General features: G+C 42.0%; 1 protein-coding gene across 5 annotated transcripts in view; it reads left to right on the top strand.

Moving 5' to 3' along the window:
- ADGRL2 (adhesion G protein-coupled receptor L2) overlaps positions 1 to 20,168 on the top strand; it is a 476,523-nt gene that overhangs the window by 52,149 nt on the left and 404,206 nt on the right. For 2 of the 5 annotated variants that reach the window (XM_054036671.1, XM_054036669.1), the window contains one exon: positions 19,861 to 20,000. The exons of 1 other annotated variant lie outside the window; for it this stretch is intronic. The gene's annotated coding sequence lies outside the window, so the exon portion shown is untranslated. Of the gene's footprint in view, positions 1 to 12,395; positions 12,521 to 18,317; positions 18,371 to 19,860; positions 20,001 to 20,168 lie in introns of those variants that run through there. 2 more of the 5 variants (XM_054036670.1, XM_054036672.1) reach the window with 2 other exon arrangements.

The following is a 20,168-nucleotide window of genomic DNA, read 5'->3' as shown; positions in this document are numbered from 1 at the left end:
ATTGCATGGTCACCTCTGCTGGAGAACTCTGCATCGTTGCCAGTGCTGCTGAGCTCGCCACGATGTCCAAACAGGAAATGAGATTCAAACTGCCCAGACAGGAAAAGGAATTCAAATTTTCCCGGGGCTTTTCCTATGTGGCTGGTCAGAGCATCCGAGCTCGGACTGCTGTCCAGAGCGTCAACAGAGTGGTGCACTGTGGGATAGCTCCCGGAGCTATTAGCGTCGATTTCCATCCACACCTACCCTAATTCGACATGGCCATGTCAAATTTAGCACTACTCCCCTTGTTGGGGAGGAGTACAGAAATCGAATTTAAGAGACCTCTATGTCGAACTAAATAGCTTCGTTGTGTGGACTGGTGCAGGGTTAATTCGATTTAACGCTGCTAAATTGGACATAACCTCCTAGTGTAGACCAAGCCTTATATTCCAAGAAAGGAAAATGGGGAAATAAGATTCCACTAGTTCCCTGATTTGCTCATTACACTGGAAAATCTCTGTACAGCAAAATTCTTATTATCAATTTAATTTTTTTTAAAAGCCACAAGAAAACTGGCAAGAGGAATTTTGTGAGCACTGTGACTTGCTAATTTGCATTAGGAAGTCTAAAATAGATAAGTTATGTTGGTAAGTAGAATCTGTTTACCGAACAAGGAAGTCTTTAGAATTTGACTATATACTGAAAAGCTTCCATGTTGAGATTTAAATAATATTTGCTGAAGAGATACATAATGTGAATTCACTGGTGTTCAATGTGTTCAATGTCTAGGAGTGGTCACTAATATAGTGTGATGTGTGTGAGTGCATGCAGGCATGTATTATGTATATGTACATGTGCATAAATATTATATATAATGCCGTCAATCCTCAAACATCAAGCTATTTCTATCACAGCATTAATATTTTCCACTGAAAATTGCCCTAGAGCTTTTCAGTTTCTCACTCTCATGGAAACAAGCAGATGTGCTGCATAAAACCTTTCGCAGAATTTGGGGAGTCTAGTATTACACGGGCAAGCCAATTCACATAAAATGAAAATCACAATAGGCAAACCGATTCATATAAATTGGAATCAGTGCAAGCCCCAGCCCAAAATTCAAACCCGTTTTCAATGTTTGAAAAGCATGGGTTTCTCCTCTTAACCATTTGCTGTTATTTTCAGGTGCCCTTGCACCTATTGTTGCCATGCGTGACCAGAAAAAGAAGTGTAAAGGTGTCATCAAAAAGGCTGTTCTCATGGTTTTTCCAGCCCAGACGGAATTAGAAAGTACTGAGAAATCCAGGGAAGAAACTATCATCATAAGATTTCCAGCCCAGTTTTGCAGACCCAAGGGGTCTGGTTAGTTCAGATAAAGCCAACATAAGAAGCTAACCTTCAAGATGCTTGGAAGCAAACCTTTGATATTCACCCATAAGCAATTTGATTACTTGCACTTCTGGGTTAGCATTCCAAAGGAGAGTCTGAAAAATCTATCCACTAACAATTGCAATTCATTAAGAGGAGGAAATGACAGCCTTCTCTTCCAAGGAGGTAGGAGTTATGCCCTCCACTGGTTGATCCAGCTTGAGCCCGTAAATCACTGGCTTTGGAGAATGAATAAATTTTGCTCCCCAATCTGCAACATCTGCAATATGAAAGGCTGACTCTGGAGGTTAAATCCAATTTAGGCTTGTCTGTCTAGGCAAATGCAGTGGGATCTTCAGAAGCAGCCTGTGATGAAGGAGTGTTGAATGAAAATAAACTAAATAAACCTTCCTCTATGGCTCATTGAGAACACCAGGTCGTCTGTTTGAACTCCTGAGTCCTCTTCTGGACTCACTCAGAGGAATATGGATTTCTATGAGAGATTGCTTATTTCCTACCATTCTGAGAGATCTTCATGGAGGGAGAAGTTCATAGGGAGCAACTGTAATAGTTTTAAAAGTACTTTGATTAATATGGACCACCCTATCCCTCATTTGCTCGACAGTTGGAAATATCTGTTGTTTGCTCCCAGTGAGAGAACTCTCAACACAAACCTACATCAATTAGTCCTAATATTTCTGGGTGACTTCCAAGAGACTTACCTACCATCATGTTCACCTGAGCACTGAGCAAAGGTGTTTTTTCTCCTCTGCATTTATCACCTTATTAAAATACCAACAGCCATGAATAAATGCAAAATGATCATGTTAAGGGCAGAGGAAGGAGACATTATTCAAACACATGGAAATCCAGATTTGTGGAAAACTCTCGTGGCTGGAGGCTGCTCACTGTTCCAGATCATTATCATTCATAATGTGAAAGAAAAAAAATGGTTCAAGCAGATAACAGCTGTTTTTATTCTGTCTCTCAGATTCTTGCTCAACCTGATCTCATTGCTTTCATGTAAGGGTGAACACCCAATTTTAAACATAAGTAGGGATGCATTCTCATGATGTCAGTAATAAAAGTATGTCTAAACCAGAGTGTGTATTCTGGAAAGCTAACTAACCATTAAAGCCAAGAAACATAGTCTGGCACAAATCTTATTATGTGTCCAAAAGGACTTGATGATATGCAGATAAAAGGTATAGTGTAACAGCAGGAAGAAAAAAAACGGGGGGTGAGGAGGCGGGGTTGGGCAGCCGTCCATCTTTCAGCAGATGTTAGGTAGTATAAGGTAAAGCTGCCAAGGAGTTCTTAAACAGGGAGGGGCTGAACAGGTAGAAATACAAACCTAGAAATAAACTGGTTTCTGTTTCACTCTTTGCTTTATTATGGTATCAGAACATTCCATTCCCAGCTAGTTTCTGTACACAGTAGAATTGGCACAAAACATACACACAAAAATAAAGGAAGAGGCTGATTCTTCAAATTATCAGGAGTTCAGATCACATTCAGAGAAATGTAAACCTGTTGTGTCTGTAATTGCTGTGAGCTTCATCTGAGTCATTTCGTCTTCCTTGTCAGAAAAATTCCCAACATTGCTCGTGAGAGTTCTGAAGAAGCAAACTGGTACAATTTCTAAAGGCCTGGCAGGGTAAAACTTAGGAATTGATTGGCAATCATTCACAAATCCACCCAGGTAATAAAATGCAAAGGAAAATAAAATTAGTTTTAGAAACAGCATACTCATAATAAATCCATGTTGGAGCAGCTGTCTTTTTCTTATTATGATATTCATGATGTATCAGCAATCAGCAAAATCCCTCCATTTTAATTTAAAAGGCTGTAAATTTTCCCTTTGGTTTATTTATTGATTAAATTTCATGTTACTGGAGTAAACATATAATACAATAGAAAAACAAGCAGGCTTATCAGTGAACAAACCCACCAAGGCCCAGTTCAACATGAAGTTTAATACCAGACCTTTGCAGTGCATCAGTTTTTGAGCATAAAATTCTTTAAAATATCAGTTCCACAGATCTGCTGTTAAGAAATCTCTATTTGTCTAGTGCACGAGATGCAACCACCTCCAAGGACACACATGACACCAAAGAAAAAAAGATGCCAGCAAATTAATATTAGGTCCAAAGCTGCCGTCCACCTAGGAATTGCCATAGTGGATTGGATTCAAGATCCAAGTAGTCCAGTCTACTGTCTCTGACTGGCCCTCTGCTATTGTGAGGTTGTCACAAGGCACGACTGAGCCTTTGCTTTGGAAACCTTATAGACCCATAGCCCTCTTTAACTGAAAACAACAGAGGCACATTCTCCCTTTCTCAACATTTACTTATCACAGAAAGGGACATCTTAGCAATTCTGCTCTCGCGTCCACCATTTTAGATCCAGAACAACACTGGTGAAGTCTGAGGCATTTTTCCAGATTTTCACTGTGGGGAACAAGAGCAGAATTTGTGGGCCCTGAATGGTAATTAGGATCATTGCAAAACCCAAACAAAGCTACTATAAGAACAATCAGCAAGTTCTCTCTGCTCAACTATCCAAAGACATATTATTACGGCTTAATATCTCAGCTCAGTGATGGGAGAAGCACATGACAAATGGCGAGAAAAGACGTGCTTCAACAGAGTTCTGCTTTGGTCTACAAATTAAGCCAAAATGAATTGGGCAGAAACAGGCTTTGAAACCATGTCCTCTTGCCCCCTCCTTTCTCCCCTGAGTGCATTAATGATTACAAGATGTGGAATGCATATCTGAGTAGCAACAAGGACCTGTTTCTCACAGAGGAAAAGAATATCGGAACAACCCAGAGGAAACGTAAGTTAGCCAACAAGCTCTTAACATTAGAAAATGCTGTTGATAACAAAGGATTGTAATACCACACACGTATCAAAATCAGGCTAAACATTTCTATTTTTAGTCTGATTTTCAGGCATTCATTGGCCATTTTCCAATAAACATAGTTTTCTTATTTTTGAGCTTCACATTTTGACTCTCTGGGCCAAAGCCTGTGCTCCTTGCTTACAGTAGAAGTCCTGCTGATGATAATGATATAATACTTAGCTTTTGAATAGCACTTTTCACTCCTAGATCTCAAAGCTACCCCCATTTTATTGGTGGGGAAACCGAGGCTCAGAGAGGTGAAATGTTTTCCCCAAGATCAGTGGCTGAGCCAGGAACAGACTCAGTTCTCCTGACACCCAGTCCAGTGTCCTATTTACTGATTAGCCCTGTATGTCTGGCGAGCAGGATTTGGCTTTTTGGCTTTCCTCCACAATGATTTCTTCCTTTCTTGAAAATAAAACACTTGGGAGAAGGGAAAGGAGACTGTTTGTGCAAGACAACAGAAATATCTCCCATGTGCCCTGTAATGCTTCTGACATCTGGAAGGAAAATGGAGGATTCTGCTGTCTCTCACTGATGCTGTTAAATCTGCTGTGAATGTGTATGTGGGTGAACAACATGATCTCTTAGGATTGTGTTTCAGGTCCAACCCTGCTTTCCTTGCAGATGCACAAGGAATAAAGGATTGGCCTCTCTTTTGTACTTTATTGAGATTTCATCCATGAACCCATGTGGTTCAAGTTTAATCGTGCATATGATATTCAGCCCATTCTATGAATATTCCAATACGTGTATTAAAATGATGGTGCATCTTGTACATTATGGGGCAGATTCTTTTCTGCCTTGCACTTTGTGTGGATATTTACACCTATGCAAAGTGAATATAAAATCTACCACATACAAATGGTAGGCTCCAAATCTCTCCCTTACTGTGGCTGCTTTATTCTTTCTCCTGTGGTGTAAAGGAGCCACACAAGGGGCAAAACATCCCCCAGGAATTCTCACTGTGTAAAGAGGCTCCCCCAGTGGGGTCAGGCCAGGGCAGCAGCCCTACTGTGTCCTCCCTCACAGTCCCTAGCTCTGGGCATAGTGTGGAGGCCTGGTGGGTGAGCACACAACAGCACTGTGGCTATTCTGGCGTGGTGGAGCACCCCCGATAGGTAGCTGGGGGAAGTCAGCTTAACAGTCTCAGAGACTGTTCTGTTATTTGGTCTGGGGACTGAACAGGCTGACAGGAAGGCCCAGAATTCAGGCGCTGCAAAGGTTTCTATGAAAGTTACCTTTGCCTTTCTTCTCCCTCGACTGCACCTCCTGAGAGGCACAGTTCAGTACTGCAACCATAGCATTTTACGTTCACTTTCGAGATTTGTAAATGACTATGAAGGGTACAAGGCAGTGGAAAACCTGGCTCTGTATGTTTCGTATCTAATTAGATCAAATACTGGGCTGGTATCAGTATCTTACAGTGTTTGGGTCCTTTAAAAAAAAATCACATAATTTCCATATCAAGATTTTAGCTAATGAGACCAAGGAATCTTCATATACAGCTTTTTGTCCTGGTCTGTGGTTTCATGTTGCTATGTATAGTTTGGATACAGCTCTGTGATTTGTTCTATGGTTGTTTTAGAAACAAAAAAATGAACATTATATACGAGTACAAAAAAAGAATTGCCATTATTAGTCCAGGATCTGGAGAGTCTTCTTTTGTCATTACTGCTGCTAAGATGATTAGATGCTGAATTCATGAACAATCTATCACATTATCCAAGGGCGTTCTATGAATAGCTGAAAGCCAGTGCTAGCTTTGGCGACGATATAAAGGCAGCATATCAGAGTCAGCAGTAACTTTCAGTAATGTGTTCCAGGGTTAGCTAATGCAGATCAGAGTATTCATCTATGTGATATGTCAAGCCACAACAAATTATGTTATAGATCATATAATCCCCTTCAGCCAAAGTAATATTCAACAATGATCAGGTCTTTCTGGACCATGTAATCAAAGCAGTATGTCTAGTTTTTTAGGAAGTTCTCAGATTTGCTATAGTATAATTCTATACACTGGATAAATTTCTTCAGAAATAAACAGTGTAGTAAATTTCGTATTTCCAGTCCAAATTAGACACCCACTTTCCTTTTCAATAAGCATATTTATATATGCAGATACAATGTATTTCCCTGGCTATAGTATTTTTTTTCTTCATAAAAATGCATTTATTATCCTCTAGCATTTCCCCTGTAGACAGAAAAGAAAAATCTTCTAATCATTTATATTGGTCATACTCATTTGGCTGCTATTAGCTTCCTTTCCACATTTGGATAATGGAGATAAGGGGAAAAAAAAAAAAAGAACTAAGGCTGCAAAGACTTAAAGCTAATTAAATATATAAACTAAAGTGTCAGCACAGGTAATCACACCTGAATATGTTCATGTAGCCACGAAATCTAGGAATCAGGATTCATTAGGTGTTTATGGCTACATGTTAAACAGGCAGGACTTTTAAGAATGTGAGTGTATGTATATACATTCTAATGCAACGGTTCTTCTGCCTTATCTTTTATCTCAAACCTTCCTTTCATCATTATCTTTTTTTAGTGGTCATCATTCAGAAATTGGCAGGTAGCTGATAAAAGCACTTCAGCCCTTTCTTTTTTAAAATTACAGTTTTTGTTGTTTTGAAACATATTCTGTTCTTTCTCTCACATTTAGGGTTCAAAAAAGAACTAGATAAGTTCATGGAGGATAAGTCCATCAATGGCTATTAGCCAGGATGGACAGGGGTGGTGTCCCTAACCTCTGTTTGCCAAAAGCTGGAAATGGGCGACAGGGGATTGATCACTTGATGGTTACCCCTTCTCTTCAGTCCCTCTGGGGCACCTGGCATTGGTAGGTTGACCAGATGTCCCATTTTTAAAGGGACAGTGCCATATTTAAGCCCTTTTGCAGGTCTCCTGACTTCTTCCTAAAAACAGGCAAATTGTCATGTATTTTATGTCTCCCCCCCATCAGTACTGGTGGGTCCTGCTGCTGGCCAGATCCCTGTTCACCAGCCACCTGCCCACCAGTGGTGAGTGAGGCGGAGGGGTCGAGTGGCCAACAATGGGGGTGGGTGTACCAGGCTGGTGGCGGGGCAAAGATGCAGCATGCAGCGCAGGCCTGTTGGTCCGTCAGCAAAGCCCCTGCTGTGTGCCGGATCTTAGCTAGCAGGGGCCTGCGCCCATCCTCTTTCCGGCTAGTACTGGCTGTGAGCTGCAGTGGTTGGTGAGTGCGGGCAGGCGCCAGGCAGCGGCCAGTACGTGTCACCTCTGCTGCCCATCCATCAGTCCTTTACGTGCTCCCCTCTTGCTGTCCTCTCCCTGCTTTGACCCTTTGCTCCCTCACCCCCAGCCCCGCTACTCCTCCATATCCTCCCCAGTGGGGCACGTCCCACTCCCAGCTCTGTGCGGAGAACCAGCCATAGACACCAACTCCATGTGTCTCTGGGGCTGGAACACCCACAGGAAAAAATTGGTGGGTGCTCTGCACCCACCAGCAGCTCCCCGCCCCAGCTCAACTCCTCCTCCACCTCCTCCCCTGAGCGCACCGCGTCCCGCTTCTCCCCCCCTCCCTCCCAGCACTTGCGGCATGAAACAGCTGTTTCGTGCCGCAAGTGCTGGGAGGGAGGAGGGAGGAGCGGGAACACAGTGCACTCAGGGGAGGAGGCGGGGCCAGGGCGAGGATTTTGGGAAGGCGTCCAATAGGGGCAAGGAGGGGGCAGAGTTGGGGCGGGGACTTTGGGGGAGGGGTTGGAATGGAGCGGGGAGGGGAAGGGGCGAGAGGAGGCAGGGCAGGAGTGGAGTCGGGGGAGGGTGGGGGGAGGGCTCGAGCACCCACTGGCGCCAGGAAAAGTTGGCACCTATGGCACCAGCCCCTGGGCGGAGTGTTCAGCTCACCAGCAGCCTGGACGGCAGGCTCCTTCCTTTCCCGACTGCCTCTGGCTGGGCCGGCGCCCCGGGAAAGCCCAAGACCCTGTGGCCCTGGGCGCTGGCCAGGAGGAGCCGAGCCCTGCACATGCCAAACCTCTGCACAGCGCTGGCACGGCGAAGCCTCTCCGCCTCTTAGCTCAGTTCTGTAGTGTTGGGGGAAGCGATTTCCAGCCTGTTCACACCCTGAAGCTGCAGGCTCCACAGCAGCCCCATTGGCAGGGGCTTAGCGCACACACACACACACACACACACACACACACACACACACACCCGCCCTGGGTCCTGCCCCTAGGGAGCGCAGGGCTGCTCCATCCTCTAGGCACCCTCCCCTGCTGAGCCACCTCTCTGACCTGGTTCGCTGAAGCCCCTGCAGTTAGGTTCCCTGGGCCGTGGTGCACAATGCATCCTTAGAGTTTAACCCCTTTCTGCCTGCATTGTAGCTGGGGGTTGGGGGGAACAGGAGGCGGCTGGGTTATGTATGTGGTCAGCAGCAACCTGGAGGTGTTAGCTGTCTTTCGATGCTATGTGGGCAGGATGGAACAAGCTGCTTCCAGCCACGGGGGTGGGGAGACAGAGGAGGGGGGAAGATGAGCACTGCAAAGACACAGGGCCAGGTCATCTCCCCCTTCGCCCCCATGGCTGGAAGCAGCTCCCATCCCTTCCCTCCCACACAGTGCCGAAAGGCTGCTGCTGGCCATATTCTGGTGTGAATCCTGGCAGAAATCTGGGAGGAGGGGAGCAAGTGACCCTGCGTGCTTTCCCCCCCACAGACACACAAGTGTTGCCCTGGGAACACGTGGTGCCAGGTATCAGGAGAGGTGGGTTTGTCCCGGGGGCCTAGCCACGCATGGAGGCAGCAAAGCGTGCCTGGCAGGGAGGGTTGGGTCGGTAGGTCACTCCCCCATGTGAGAGAGGTGTATGAGAGAGTATATGTGTCACCTCTCCCCGTGTGAACCCTAAAGCCTTAAAGATAAGAAGTTAATAAAAAGAATCCAACTACTCAGTATTTCTTTTTAAGAGGGGCTCATTCAACTTGATGTTAATTTGAATATTTGTAGTGCATAGTTCTGATTGATTGCTGTTGAACTTGCTTAAATACGAGTAATTTTACTGGATGTCCCGTATTAAACACAGGGAAATACGGTCACCCTAGACATTGGCCCCTGTCGGAAGACAGATACTGGGCTAGATGGACCTTTGATCTAACCCAATATGGCTATTCTTATGTGCACATGTTTGAGATGGAGGTCATCTGAGCTAATTCTGAGCAGAAGAGGTGAAGTAAACTCCAAACATATATAGTAGTTTCTCCACCCCCTAGTCATGAGCCATGGCTACCTGGCAGGTACTGTGAGAGAATTTGGCATCCATTATCCCCAGAAGCCTAATCAATGCACTCAGCAGGAAATCCTAAATCTCTGGCCAGATTTGGATCCCCCACTCATAGCCAGTAGATTATCCCATGCTGCTTTTAACTGCTTCTGAATCTGACTTCGCTGCAAGAGTTGGGGGAAAATCCCTTCCTGAAGCCAAGTATTTAATTGGGGCTCTGGTGAGGTCTGCAGGAAGGAGAATGGCTACTTCAGGGTAATGGCTGGAGTAGGCTCTGCAATCTAGTTTCCCTCTCTTTTCCACAGAGAGAAGGAGTAGAAAATCTGCACAGCAATGGATCCTCCAGTTTAGCCCCTTTCTCTGGCCCATCCCTAATCAGGAAACACTGGTATGTGCAAATCCTCCTTCATTATACAGCAGAACTGTACATTTTCCACAGGACTCTAGATGGTAAGGGCAGGATATTTTCACAGGCCCTGTCTAAACTCTTTTTTTTTTCCCCCCCCATAATTCTCCTCCCATTTCACTAACAGGGTTAGATGAAACTGGTAAAAATGACAGCAACCTGTCTACAGTAGTGCTTCCAACTGGTGGAACTGCATAATGCTAGTGCGATGGTGGGAATATTTCACAAACACCTGAGAGTAGACAAGACCATTATTATGACAATCCATGGGCTTTGAACCATGCTTTCCTTCAGTTTTCCCCGCTCCTGTTTAAGCCAGTTTAAAACAGAATCGACAGGATCAAAATGCTATAAAAACCAGTTTCAAAACTGTGTTTTAAACAAACTTAGCTATACCCATGATTTCCTACTCCATTTTCAAACGAGCTTGAATCTAAATCCAGTGTCGACATGACCTAATAATGACACAGGCTTCATAACAAGTATGTAATAAACCAGGTTTCACAACATGCCTTCTGTTTAATAATACTTATACCACAATATCTTCTTCCTTGATGTTGGTTTGTTGTTTGGGTGGAGGGATGTTGATGACTCACTAAATTAATCCACTGAAATATATTAATTTAAAGGAACATTAATTTCCATATCAGATCATTTGGAAATTATAATGTAAAAACTGTAATATAGCTAGATGTTTCTATTGATGTGTCAGTTTTATAACAGCCCTATCCTTACTCCATCAAAGTTCCTTATTGAAATCATGGCTTGGCAAAGTTAGGTTTGACTAAAGAGTGCAGGAGATTCTAAATACTGCAGAGCAGAATATGCCATCTAGCTAAGGTAAAATGATACCCTCCAGTTTGTTGGTTGGTTTGTTTTTTAAGGAGCAGAACTAGAAAAGTTTAGCTAAGTTTCTGCAAGACCATAATATAGTATTAGATCATCTCAGTAACCTTTTGCACAAGGTTAACAGTTCACTGAATTTTGTCTACCAAGAGCCATCAGTATTTGCTTTATTACACCTTAGGATGCCTTCTTCCGTGAGCTGAGGTAATTTTGTAGATGAAGTGCTGACCGAAGTTGGTGCTCTGCAGTTTGTTTCCTGCTTGGGTTCTTTAATACGTGGTCTATCTGTTGCCTGTTGTTATAGCCAGTTGCCTACTTGCACTCATGTGAATTAGCTCAGGAACAGCTCGATTAAAACCTGCACACGAGCAGCCTTTTTGCAACAATAGGGGGAAGATTTCAAGATTTCCAGAATGACTGAAAGAATCTTTGCCTTTCCTTTGTACTGTGGAGAACTTTGAAACTCCAGTCAGTAAAAGAGTATGTAAAACTAAATTATTCTCACTGCTGTAGGAAATGAATGGTGGTTGGAGTCTTGCCACCTTTTTTTGGTTATTTGATTCTTGTTTTATTTTTGCTTAATCAGTTGTCAGCTTATTTATACAGTTCACTAACTGTCACATGTGACTCTTTTTGCCATGACTCTGCATTCATTGTGGAGTTTACTGATGAAACAGGGCATGTAAAAGAGAGGCTGTCTCCTTAAGAAGCAACAGTGTGACATACAGCAGCATTCCCTGGGGCAGAAGAGTAAGTATACTTATTAACAAGATCTTGCCAGGCTGATAGAGCAGAATTTAAAACAAAATAGGCTAACTCATAATTACACCTATTATAATGGACTAGATACTGCGTAGAATTAAACTGGTTCCTGCTAAGGGGCAAAATGTTGGCCTTTATGAGAGAAGGGTCTGGAGTAAGTCTGGAGCAACTCTGTCAGCTTCCAGTGCACTGCTTCTGAATGTATCTCATCCTAACTAAGGTCAGAATCTGGCACAAATAATCCAGCATGGTAGGAGGAGTGGAGATGGTCACAGCAGAAGAAAATGGTTGTAGCCTCCCCTCTTCCAGGGAGCTGTAGAGGCCTGACATAACCTAAAATCATGGGTGCTGATTGCCAGGAAGGTATTGGACCAGGGTAAGTGAGGGAAGTACTTCCACCAGCCAGTCATAAAATAAAGCTACTCTACTCACACTGGCAGGGAAATCAAGTAAGGCAAGGAGTGGTCACACCTCTTGCCCTTCTTGGGGTAAATCCCATTAGAGCACAGATTGGTACCGGGAACAGTGATGTACATTTCACTGCACCAGCTCTAGTAAATCTGACCTATCAGCTTTAAACTGAAGTTAAAAGGATCTGTTTTTATAAATGCTCAACATGTTCTTATGGGTTACTAAGATCCCTCTTCCCTAGATCCTACCATGCACAGATCGGGTTGTGTGCTGCATCATGCTACATCTAATCCTGCGGCATCTTAAAGAGATACTCTATCCACCTTTTTCAAGTTTGATAAACACTGGAATGGAAAATCCTTTAACTCTTGAATCACCACAAAACATGATTTCTGTGATAGCTCACTAAGGCAAATCTCAAATGTATATTATTCTATTCAGTTATTTAGATCACACCATCAACATGGCATCTAAGCACCGATATATTAAGCAACACGACTAGCGTCTGTTACATGTGATTCATTCGACAAGGAATTGGTGTAGGACTGCATAATCCTACCTGAGATGTTTGCATCCTGAGGGTATACGGTAGGATTACAATCCTGTAGCTACAAGGTGATACTTACTGTTGTTGAAAATCATGAAGAAAGATTTTGGGGGTTGTGGGTGGCTGCTTTTTTCATTTTCATAAATGAGAAGAGCATTCTGGCTGCTGTAAACTTTGATTAGTCTTCATGAATATTCCTTTTGCCATTGCCCCACTAACAGATTATGTTCTTCTCATAGTCCTATGATTTTGGTGACACCATCTTGTGAATTTGTCACACTGTATTAAGTAAACTGGGTTCTGCCTGGCTTTGCTGGGAGAATTCCAGTCAGAGCGCAGGTGTTTCAGAAAGCATGTTGGCAAATTAATAGGTGCCACTCTTTCATCCGAAGTAGTACTAAACCAATGTCCCAGCATTGTGCTCAGTGGTTCTGTGCTGCTAGGGTTGCTATCCTTTTGATGACTCACAAAACTGTGATATCACACAGAACTTTTTGCATGACTGTAGCCCAGTATTCTGGCCAAATTGTTTTGGATAATTATATTCTACCTTCTTAAATTCCACCTCCAGTTTTAATTGGGTGAATTCTTCTTCACTAGAAATTGTTGTATAGTGCTGCTGGAACTCTTAACTAGCTGCCCTGGAAATTAGCTGCATTCCAGTGCATTCCAGTGATGGGTGAGGTGATCTTTCCATAGAGTCTATGAAGGACTTTGGACCCTGAAAGATGAAAGGCTCTCTATATGTGAGGAATTGTCATTGTTATTCAATCCCAAGGTAGAGAAGGTTGTCTGAGGTTAACACCTGATGTATTCAGAAAGGGGGCTCAAAAGAATTAGATCATGGAGGAGAGGTCCATCAATGGCTATTAGCCAGGATGGCCAGAGACACAAACTCATGTTCTGGATGTCCCTAAACCCCCAGCTGCCAGAAGTTGGGCCTGAACAACAAGGGATAATTGCCCTGTTCTGTTCATTCTCTCTGAAGCATCTGGCACTGGCCACTGTTGGAAGACAGGATACTGGGCTAGATGGACAACTGGTTTGACTCAGTATGGCCTTTTATGTATGTGAGGAGAAAAGAGGTCTTTTTTCCCCCCATTCTCCATTCTACAGAGTCTGAGAGACAGACTGACAGTCTTCTATATACTTCAATTACCACTGACCAATGATGCATATATTTCATTGCAATATCTCCAAGGCAACCCCGTACCAGGCAGGGATAGAAAACGGTTTAACTGAATTTCCTCCACACAGATTACATCCCTCAATTCTGAATCTACATGCTAAGAAATTTATTCTCCTAGCACTGCTCCCCCATGAGCCAATGGTAATGAGAGTTACACGCATGAAACAAGGACAGAATAACAATCCTAACCTTTTTCCATAGCATTCTGAATGTAGATTTATGGGGGTGACCCTAGTTATTCTCTGCTGCATTCCAAAGGATGAGTGAATGGTGGGGAAAGTGCAGAACACAACAACTTTTGGTTATACCTTGATACTGAAATGATACTGTACAAAAACTAGGAGTATCATAGTATCATTATTTAAAGACCTACTTGCTTTCAATGATCATTGCCAAATGTCTTTGTCCTACCTGTCGTCTCTGTTGGTAAGGAGCCCTTGCTTGTATATTTTGGATAAGCTGCTCATTAATATTGTGCAATAATGGTTTTGGTCTTTCCAGTTGAAGGTGTGGTCCTAACTATTAGTCAGGAAAAACAAATGAAATGGTTTGACTGAACACACTGATCTCATTACAAAATAAGCGCTTCTTGACTAATAATACTGGCCTCTTCCTAAGAAATGGTCTGATAAGAATCAAGCAGGTATGACTTCCGTGGACACATACAATAATACTTGCATAAGTATTATTAAGGGCAAAATTGTTTTCTCATGTTCCCACAGTAAGTCTCAATTATTATATTCTGCTCATCCAATATGTGAAGATCTTCCATTGAGATCACCTGGTGGTTCAACTGAGATCCACTGTACAGATCTGAGATGGGAATTTTGACCATAGTCCTAAACAATATCATTTGAAAGATGACATGTTAAAATGATCTAAAATAAATATTGCCCAAGAGAGCGGTGGCCCCAGTACACTCCAGGGTCTTTCTTATAAAGTCAATTACTGCTTGCCCAGAACACAGATGAACCAAAAAGTTTAAAAGACATAATATTAGCCAAAGTAAGTCTCTGTTGACAAACAAAGGAAATTAAAGATGACTCAATAAATGGCTTAGATAGATAACTCCATTTATAAATGTCTGTTCAACAAGAAACAAAGTGAAGAAAACTAGTTAATAATGATATAGAGCAGGTAAGTGTGTGTTTGGAAACTTGAAACATATAAATCAGCTGGCCAAGATAATATACTTCCTCGGGTGCTAAATGAATTAACAAATTAATTTATGGTACTGCTGACCAATATTTAGAAAAGGAATGGAAATATTTTAAAAGATTAGAGAAAAGCAAATGTAGTACCATGCCAGTAATTCTATCAATTATGGCAGCATAAGTTTATTTTCTAATCATAGTGGAACAAATAATATGAGGAAAAAATAGCTTACTACACTCCTAAAGGATATTGGAACCATGAACAGTACGTAGCATGGTTTTATAATGAACAGATCTTACCAGATAATGCTGATTAATTTTAGACTTTTGGTAGAATTACAACATTCCAATGCAAGCATGTTAAAAGTGATAGATATTTGGATTTTAGAAAAATACTTAATACAATGTCAGGAAAATTTTCTTTTTTTGTTAATTCAAATCAGCTTAAATATAGAGCTGGGCAAATAATTTATTTTTAAGTTCACTGGCAATTCTGAAAAATGGGGAGGGAAATGGTTTGGGTAGAACGAGGAGGGTTAGCTCAGTGGTTTGAGCATTGGCCTGCTAAACCCAGGGTTGTGAGCCCCTTCCTTGAAGGGGCCATTTAGGGAGCTGGGGCAAAAATCTGTCTGGGAATTGGTCCTGCTTTGAGCAGGGGGTTGGACTAGATGACCTCCTGAGGTCCCTTCCAACCCTAATATTCTATGAACTGTATTAGAAAATTCAGAAAAAATTCTATGAACTGAAAAAGTCCATTTGGAGTTTAACAAACTGTTTCTTTCAACCTGAAACATTGTATTTCTGCATGATTTTAAAGGGCTAGATTCAGAAAATGGGGAGAAGCCTCCTTTTATAAGCTTTAGCGCTCACCTAGGATCTGGGAGACCTATTTAGTGTTTCTCTCAGCCTGATGTAGAGAAGGGATTTGCCCTTGGGGCTCCCTGTGAGTAAATGAGTGCTCTAATCACCATGCTATGGGATATCCTTATGGTGGGCTCTTTCAATCTCTCTAATAGTCTTTGGGCTAGTGTGAGAAAGTCTCTATAGCCTCATGCTTAGGGCACCCACCTGGGAGCCCCAGGTTTGTGTCCCTACTCCTATGGCTGTTTAATTATTTATGGTCAGTGGAACAACTTCAGCAGGAGGGAATGAGAGAGCCCTTCCTTAGAATATCCTACAGCCCAATAGCTCCAGCATGCACCTACAATGTAAGAAACCCAAGTTCAAATCCTTTCTCCCCATCAGCCAGAAAAGGGATTGAACCTGGGTCTCTCACATCCTACATGAGTACCCTAATTACTGGGCAACAGTTTATCAGGGAGTCTCCTCTGACTGTCTTGTAAATGGCACCTCAGTCTCCCCACACAAAAAAATTTGGGCCAAAACTAGTCAGCAAATTTCATGTCAAATTTTTCAAATAGTGTTGGTTTGCAAAAATATCCCATGCTTTTTGGCAAATGTACTATTCAATAAAAGAAAATCGCGCAGCTCTATTGGAATGTAAACATGGTGATGTGGTTTGAAATCGGGCTGAAGGGAAGGCCAATTATAAATGGTTAAGTGTTGAATTGGGGGACATGTCTAGAAGAACACTACTATGAGGTCTAGTCATATTTAATATCTTAATTAATGGTATAGAGGTGAGAGTAAGCAATATATTAATGAATTTGGAGATAATACTAAATTGGGAGGTATTGTGAATGCCAAAAATGATTGAAGAATTTATACCAAAGGGATTTCAAACAGGGGCAGTACACAAGAAACTGAAATTCAATTAGGAAAATATTAAAGCTAATACATCTGAGAAAATGTAATGCAGAATAAGGCTACTGAATGGCTTCAAGAAACCAGGAAAACCGTAATATTAAGCGTGTAAGAAGTGGCATTGGAAAACAAATTAGACATGAGTAAGCAATGAGTAAAGACAGCAAAAAGGCTGCCTGTCCAGAGGCACCACAGACCAGCATGGTTATTGTCCGTCTCTTTATGTTTCTGATGTAACCACACCCCAAATATTATTCTGACCTGTTAGACACTTCCTTATCAGAAATATGTTGGCAAACTGGAGGGAGTTCTCAGAAGAAAACACAAATTATGGGGAAGCAGCAGATGACTTGTCTATGGGATAACTAAAAGGAAGGGCATAATCAATCTTCAAATTCAAAGAGGGTCAGTATGAAGGAGGGAAATGGATTAGTGAGACTAGCAGATAGGAGTATAAATAAGAGTCAAGGAGAAAAATGATGAAAGCGAATATTTAAAATGTTTAAAATTTATATAACAAACTCTTGACATTAAGAAATATTACATTGTGGAACAGTCTCCAAGTCCCACTTGGGACATTTAGAAACACCAGTTGGACAACACTGGGGAGGGGAAGAGTGGATTCATACCCCAACGTGCTTTGCTGAGAGATTGTGGACAAAATCTCCCCAATAAAATAATCCTGCTTGAAATAGCTGGCTATTTAGGACCCAGGGCCCAATGCCAAAGAGAAGGGCAGGGAGGGATAAAATGTCTCCTACCTTCTGCAATCCATCTGATTGAGGCCTCCCACACTGAACAGGCTCAGTAAGCACTTCTGCTCTGCAGCTACCCTCTTGGAGCTGCTGCTACAAAACAGGTAAAAGAAACAGGTAGGAAGGATGCCCTTGTATCCCAGGAACATTCCTCTTTTCAGGGCCTGTCCCTGGCAGGTTGCTTGCTGGTTTGTTTCTAAAATGGCTTCTTGTTGTTGTTTTTTAACTCCTAATCCCCACTCTCCACTGACTGGCCATCCGAAGAAACCACATGCCAGCTCGGCTGATGAAACTCATGACAGGCTGGCTGAGCATATGTGCTTGCACCCAAGTACCTGTTTGCCCATAACAATCATCTGGTCACAGGTTGACACCCTGCTCTGTTTACTCCCCAGCATGCTTGGCAACATGACATTCTCCTCTCTCCTCCCCACCCCCCAATGTAGAGACCAACCCACAGGGTGGTGGGAAAGAAGGGGTAGGGGGGTTACTTAATGGAGGTGAATGTTTCACTACACTAGGGCACACTTCTGCACTGGCAGTGAGGTGACAAAATAAGATGCATCTACTTTTGGCTTCTATATTTCTATGATAGAGTAGAAAGAGCAATTCTACACCTCTGTCCTACCATATCAGGCATTTTAATTTACTTGAATTATGACACTGATAGCTCAATATAAAATTCAAGATGGGGATCAGAATGAACTTTAGACTGTTTTTCTTTCAGGGACTGTAGTAATAATGGGCCCAGAGCCTCCCTAACCAAATAACATACTCAATCTTTTTTTAGAGTCTAAAAAATTTGGTTAACTTTTTGTATTTTATTTTTGTACATATATGTTTAGGACAGAAATGGAAACAAAACTACCAAAATACCTCCCCTGGCCAAGTCCTGGAAAATGTGGAATACCAATTACTATTTTATTTGTTTACATGAGCTTTGAAGTCCATGGCATGTACAGCTTACAGTCTACCATTCCAATCCCACAACCATGTACATGTGGGAGTAGTACCAATGGCACTACTCATGTGAGTAAAGTTATTCATGTGCATAAGTGTTTGCAGGATGAGAGCTAAAAAACAAACAAGGCAGAGGGAAGATTACAATGTACAGATAAAGTGACCAAGATGGACATTGGCCACATTTGATAATACAATGAATTGGTAAAGGAGGCAGAATGGGGGTATGTGTGTTTCATTTTTGTTTATTTTTAAGGGACACAAATTCATGTAAGTAAAGCGCTATCCTCAGAAGTCCAAAGCAGATTAAAAAGATTCAGTTAGTTTTGCATAAATGTTGGGTAAGCCATACTGAATTTCCAAACCTTTTCCAATTCATATCTCAATAGGCTGTATCTGAATTATATATCCAGCTATTACATTTAATCTTGTGGTAAAAATTGAATCCCAGAGCCTTTTATATCTGGTAAGTAACAGACATGAGGAAGTAGACTGGCTCCACTTGTTCTAAAATCTAAAAACATCATTTGACAGCAAAACCCAGAACAAGTCCAGGTTTTCTTTCCTGCACCCATGTTTTCCAGTCAGACTTTCTAAAACAAGGTCCCATAATCTATAAATAAGTGTTACCTGTGTTTTTGTATGATCCCATCTACCAAAATGTTCTGGCTAATTCTAAATACTAAAGATAGTGTTTTACCAACAATATATACAATTCACTTAGCTGATATGTGATCAAAGAACAATTTCCTAGTTCGTAATGTTTTTGTAGTAAGGGTGGTCTTATGATTAGGCAGAGCACAGGAAGTCAGGAAACCAGAGTTCTACTTCTAACTTTGCCACTAACTTCCTGGGTTATCTTAGGGCCAAATTTTTAAAACATAACCTCTAATTTGGGCACTTGTGGTTCCCAATTGCATGAATCAGGTATCTAACATTGGGGACCAAAAACTGAAGGACACATTTGAAAATTTCGGCTTTAACTGCTCTGTGCCTCAGTTTGCCCGTGTATAAAATGGGAGTATCCCAATGTATCCTGATGTTGAGACTCAATCCATTAGTGTTTGTAAAGTGCCTTCAGATTCTCAGATGGAAAGTGGAGTGAAAAAAGGCCTAAAAGATCTAGAAGAAAACTGAAATGTTGTATCTAAACATAAAAGACCAGGTATATCATGCCCGGACACCTCATCTGGAAAAGCAGCTGACAATAAAAGTCTCCTTTTCTTTTACAAATAAGATACTAGAAAATGAAAACATCTTTTGTCTACTATGGGCAGTCAAGGGATTAGCTATAATCATAACTAGGCAACAGTTGTTGTTCTGTAGCCCTGTAATTGTAATGAGAGTTCATAATCTGCTTCTGTTCTTGCAAATCCTAATTTACAGATGTTGGTAGGAACAGAGGTAAATGTAGCCCTTCAATAATCTACTTTCCAGCAGATCTCCACTAGCACAAAATTGAAAACAGAAGATTATTGCATTAGTAAACACTTTTTTTTTAGTAGAGGGTTTTTTTAAGCAACTTGCTTGATAACATTTCTATCACTTTCCCCATCCAGTTGTTGATGTCTACTCAGATATGATGTAACAGAAACTTAAAAGCATCTTCTGAAGGCTGGTCCCAGCTGTTACAATACTTGAGGAGGGGACGACAAAAAATTTCAGCTGCTGACCTTCGCCCTCTGAACTGAGGACTGAGGTAGGCCTATGCTCCATGCCCCAAATGTGAATCCTTTGTCTAGGAAAGGAAAGAGTTCCTGAAAGAATGACCCAGTCTCCTGTTTGAGTGATTTGAGGATGCCTTGGCATCATAATTGATTTCAGCTCAGCATGATTTTCCCATATGCTACTGGCCTCTTTTGAGAGC

This window comes from Malaclemys terrapin, chromosome 8 (genome assembly GCF_027887155.1).
Source record: "Malaclemys terrapin pileata isolate rMalTer1 chromosome 8, rMalTer1.hap1, whole genome shotgun sequence".
NCBI lineage: Eukaryota > Metazoa > Chordata > Testudines > Emydidae > Malaclemys > Malaclemys terrapin.
Note: the sequence above shows the minus strand (reverse complement) of the source record. Positions and strands in the feature narration are given on the sequence as shown.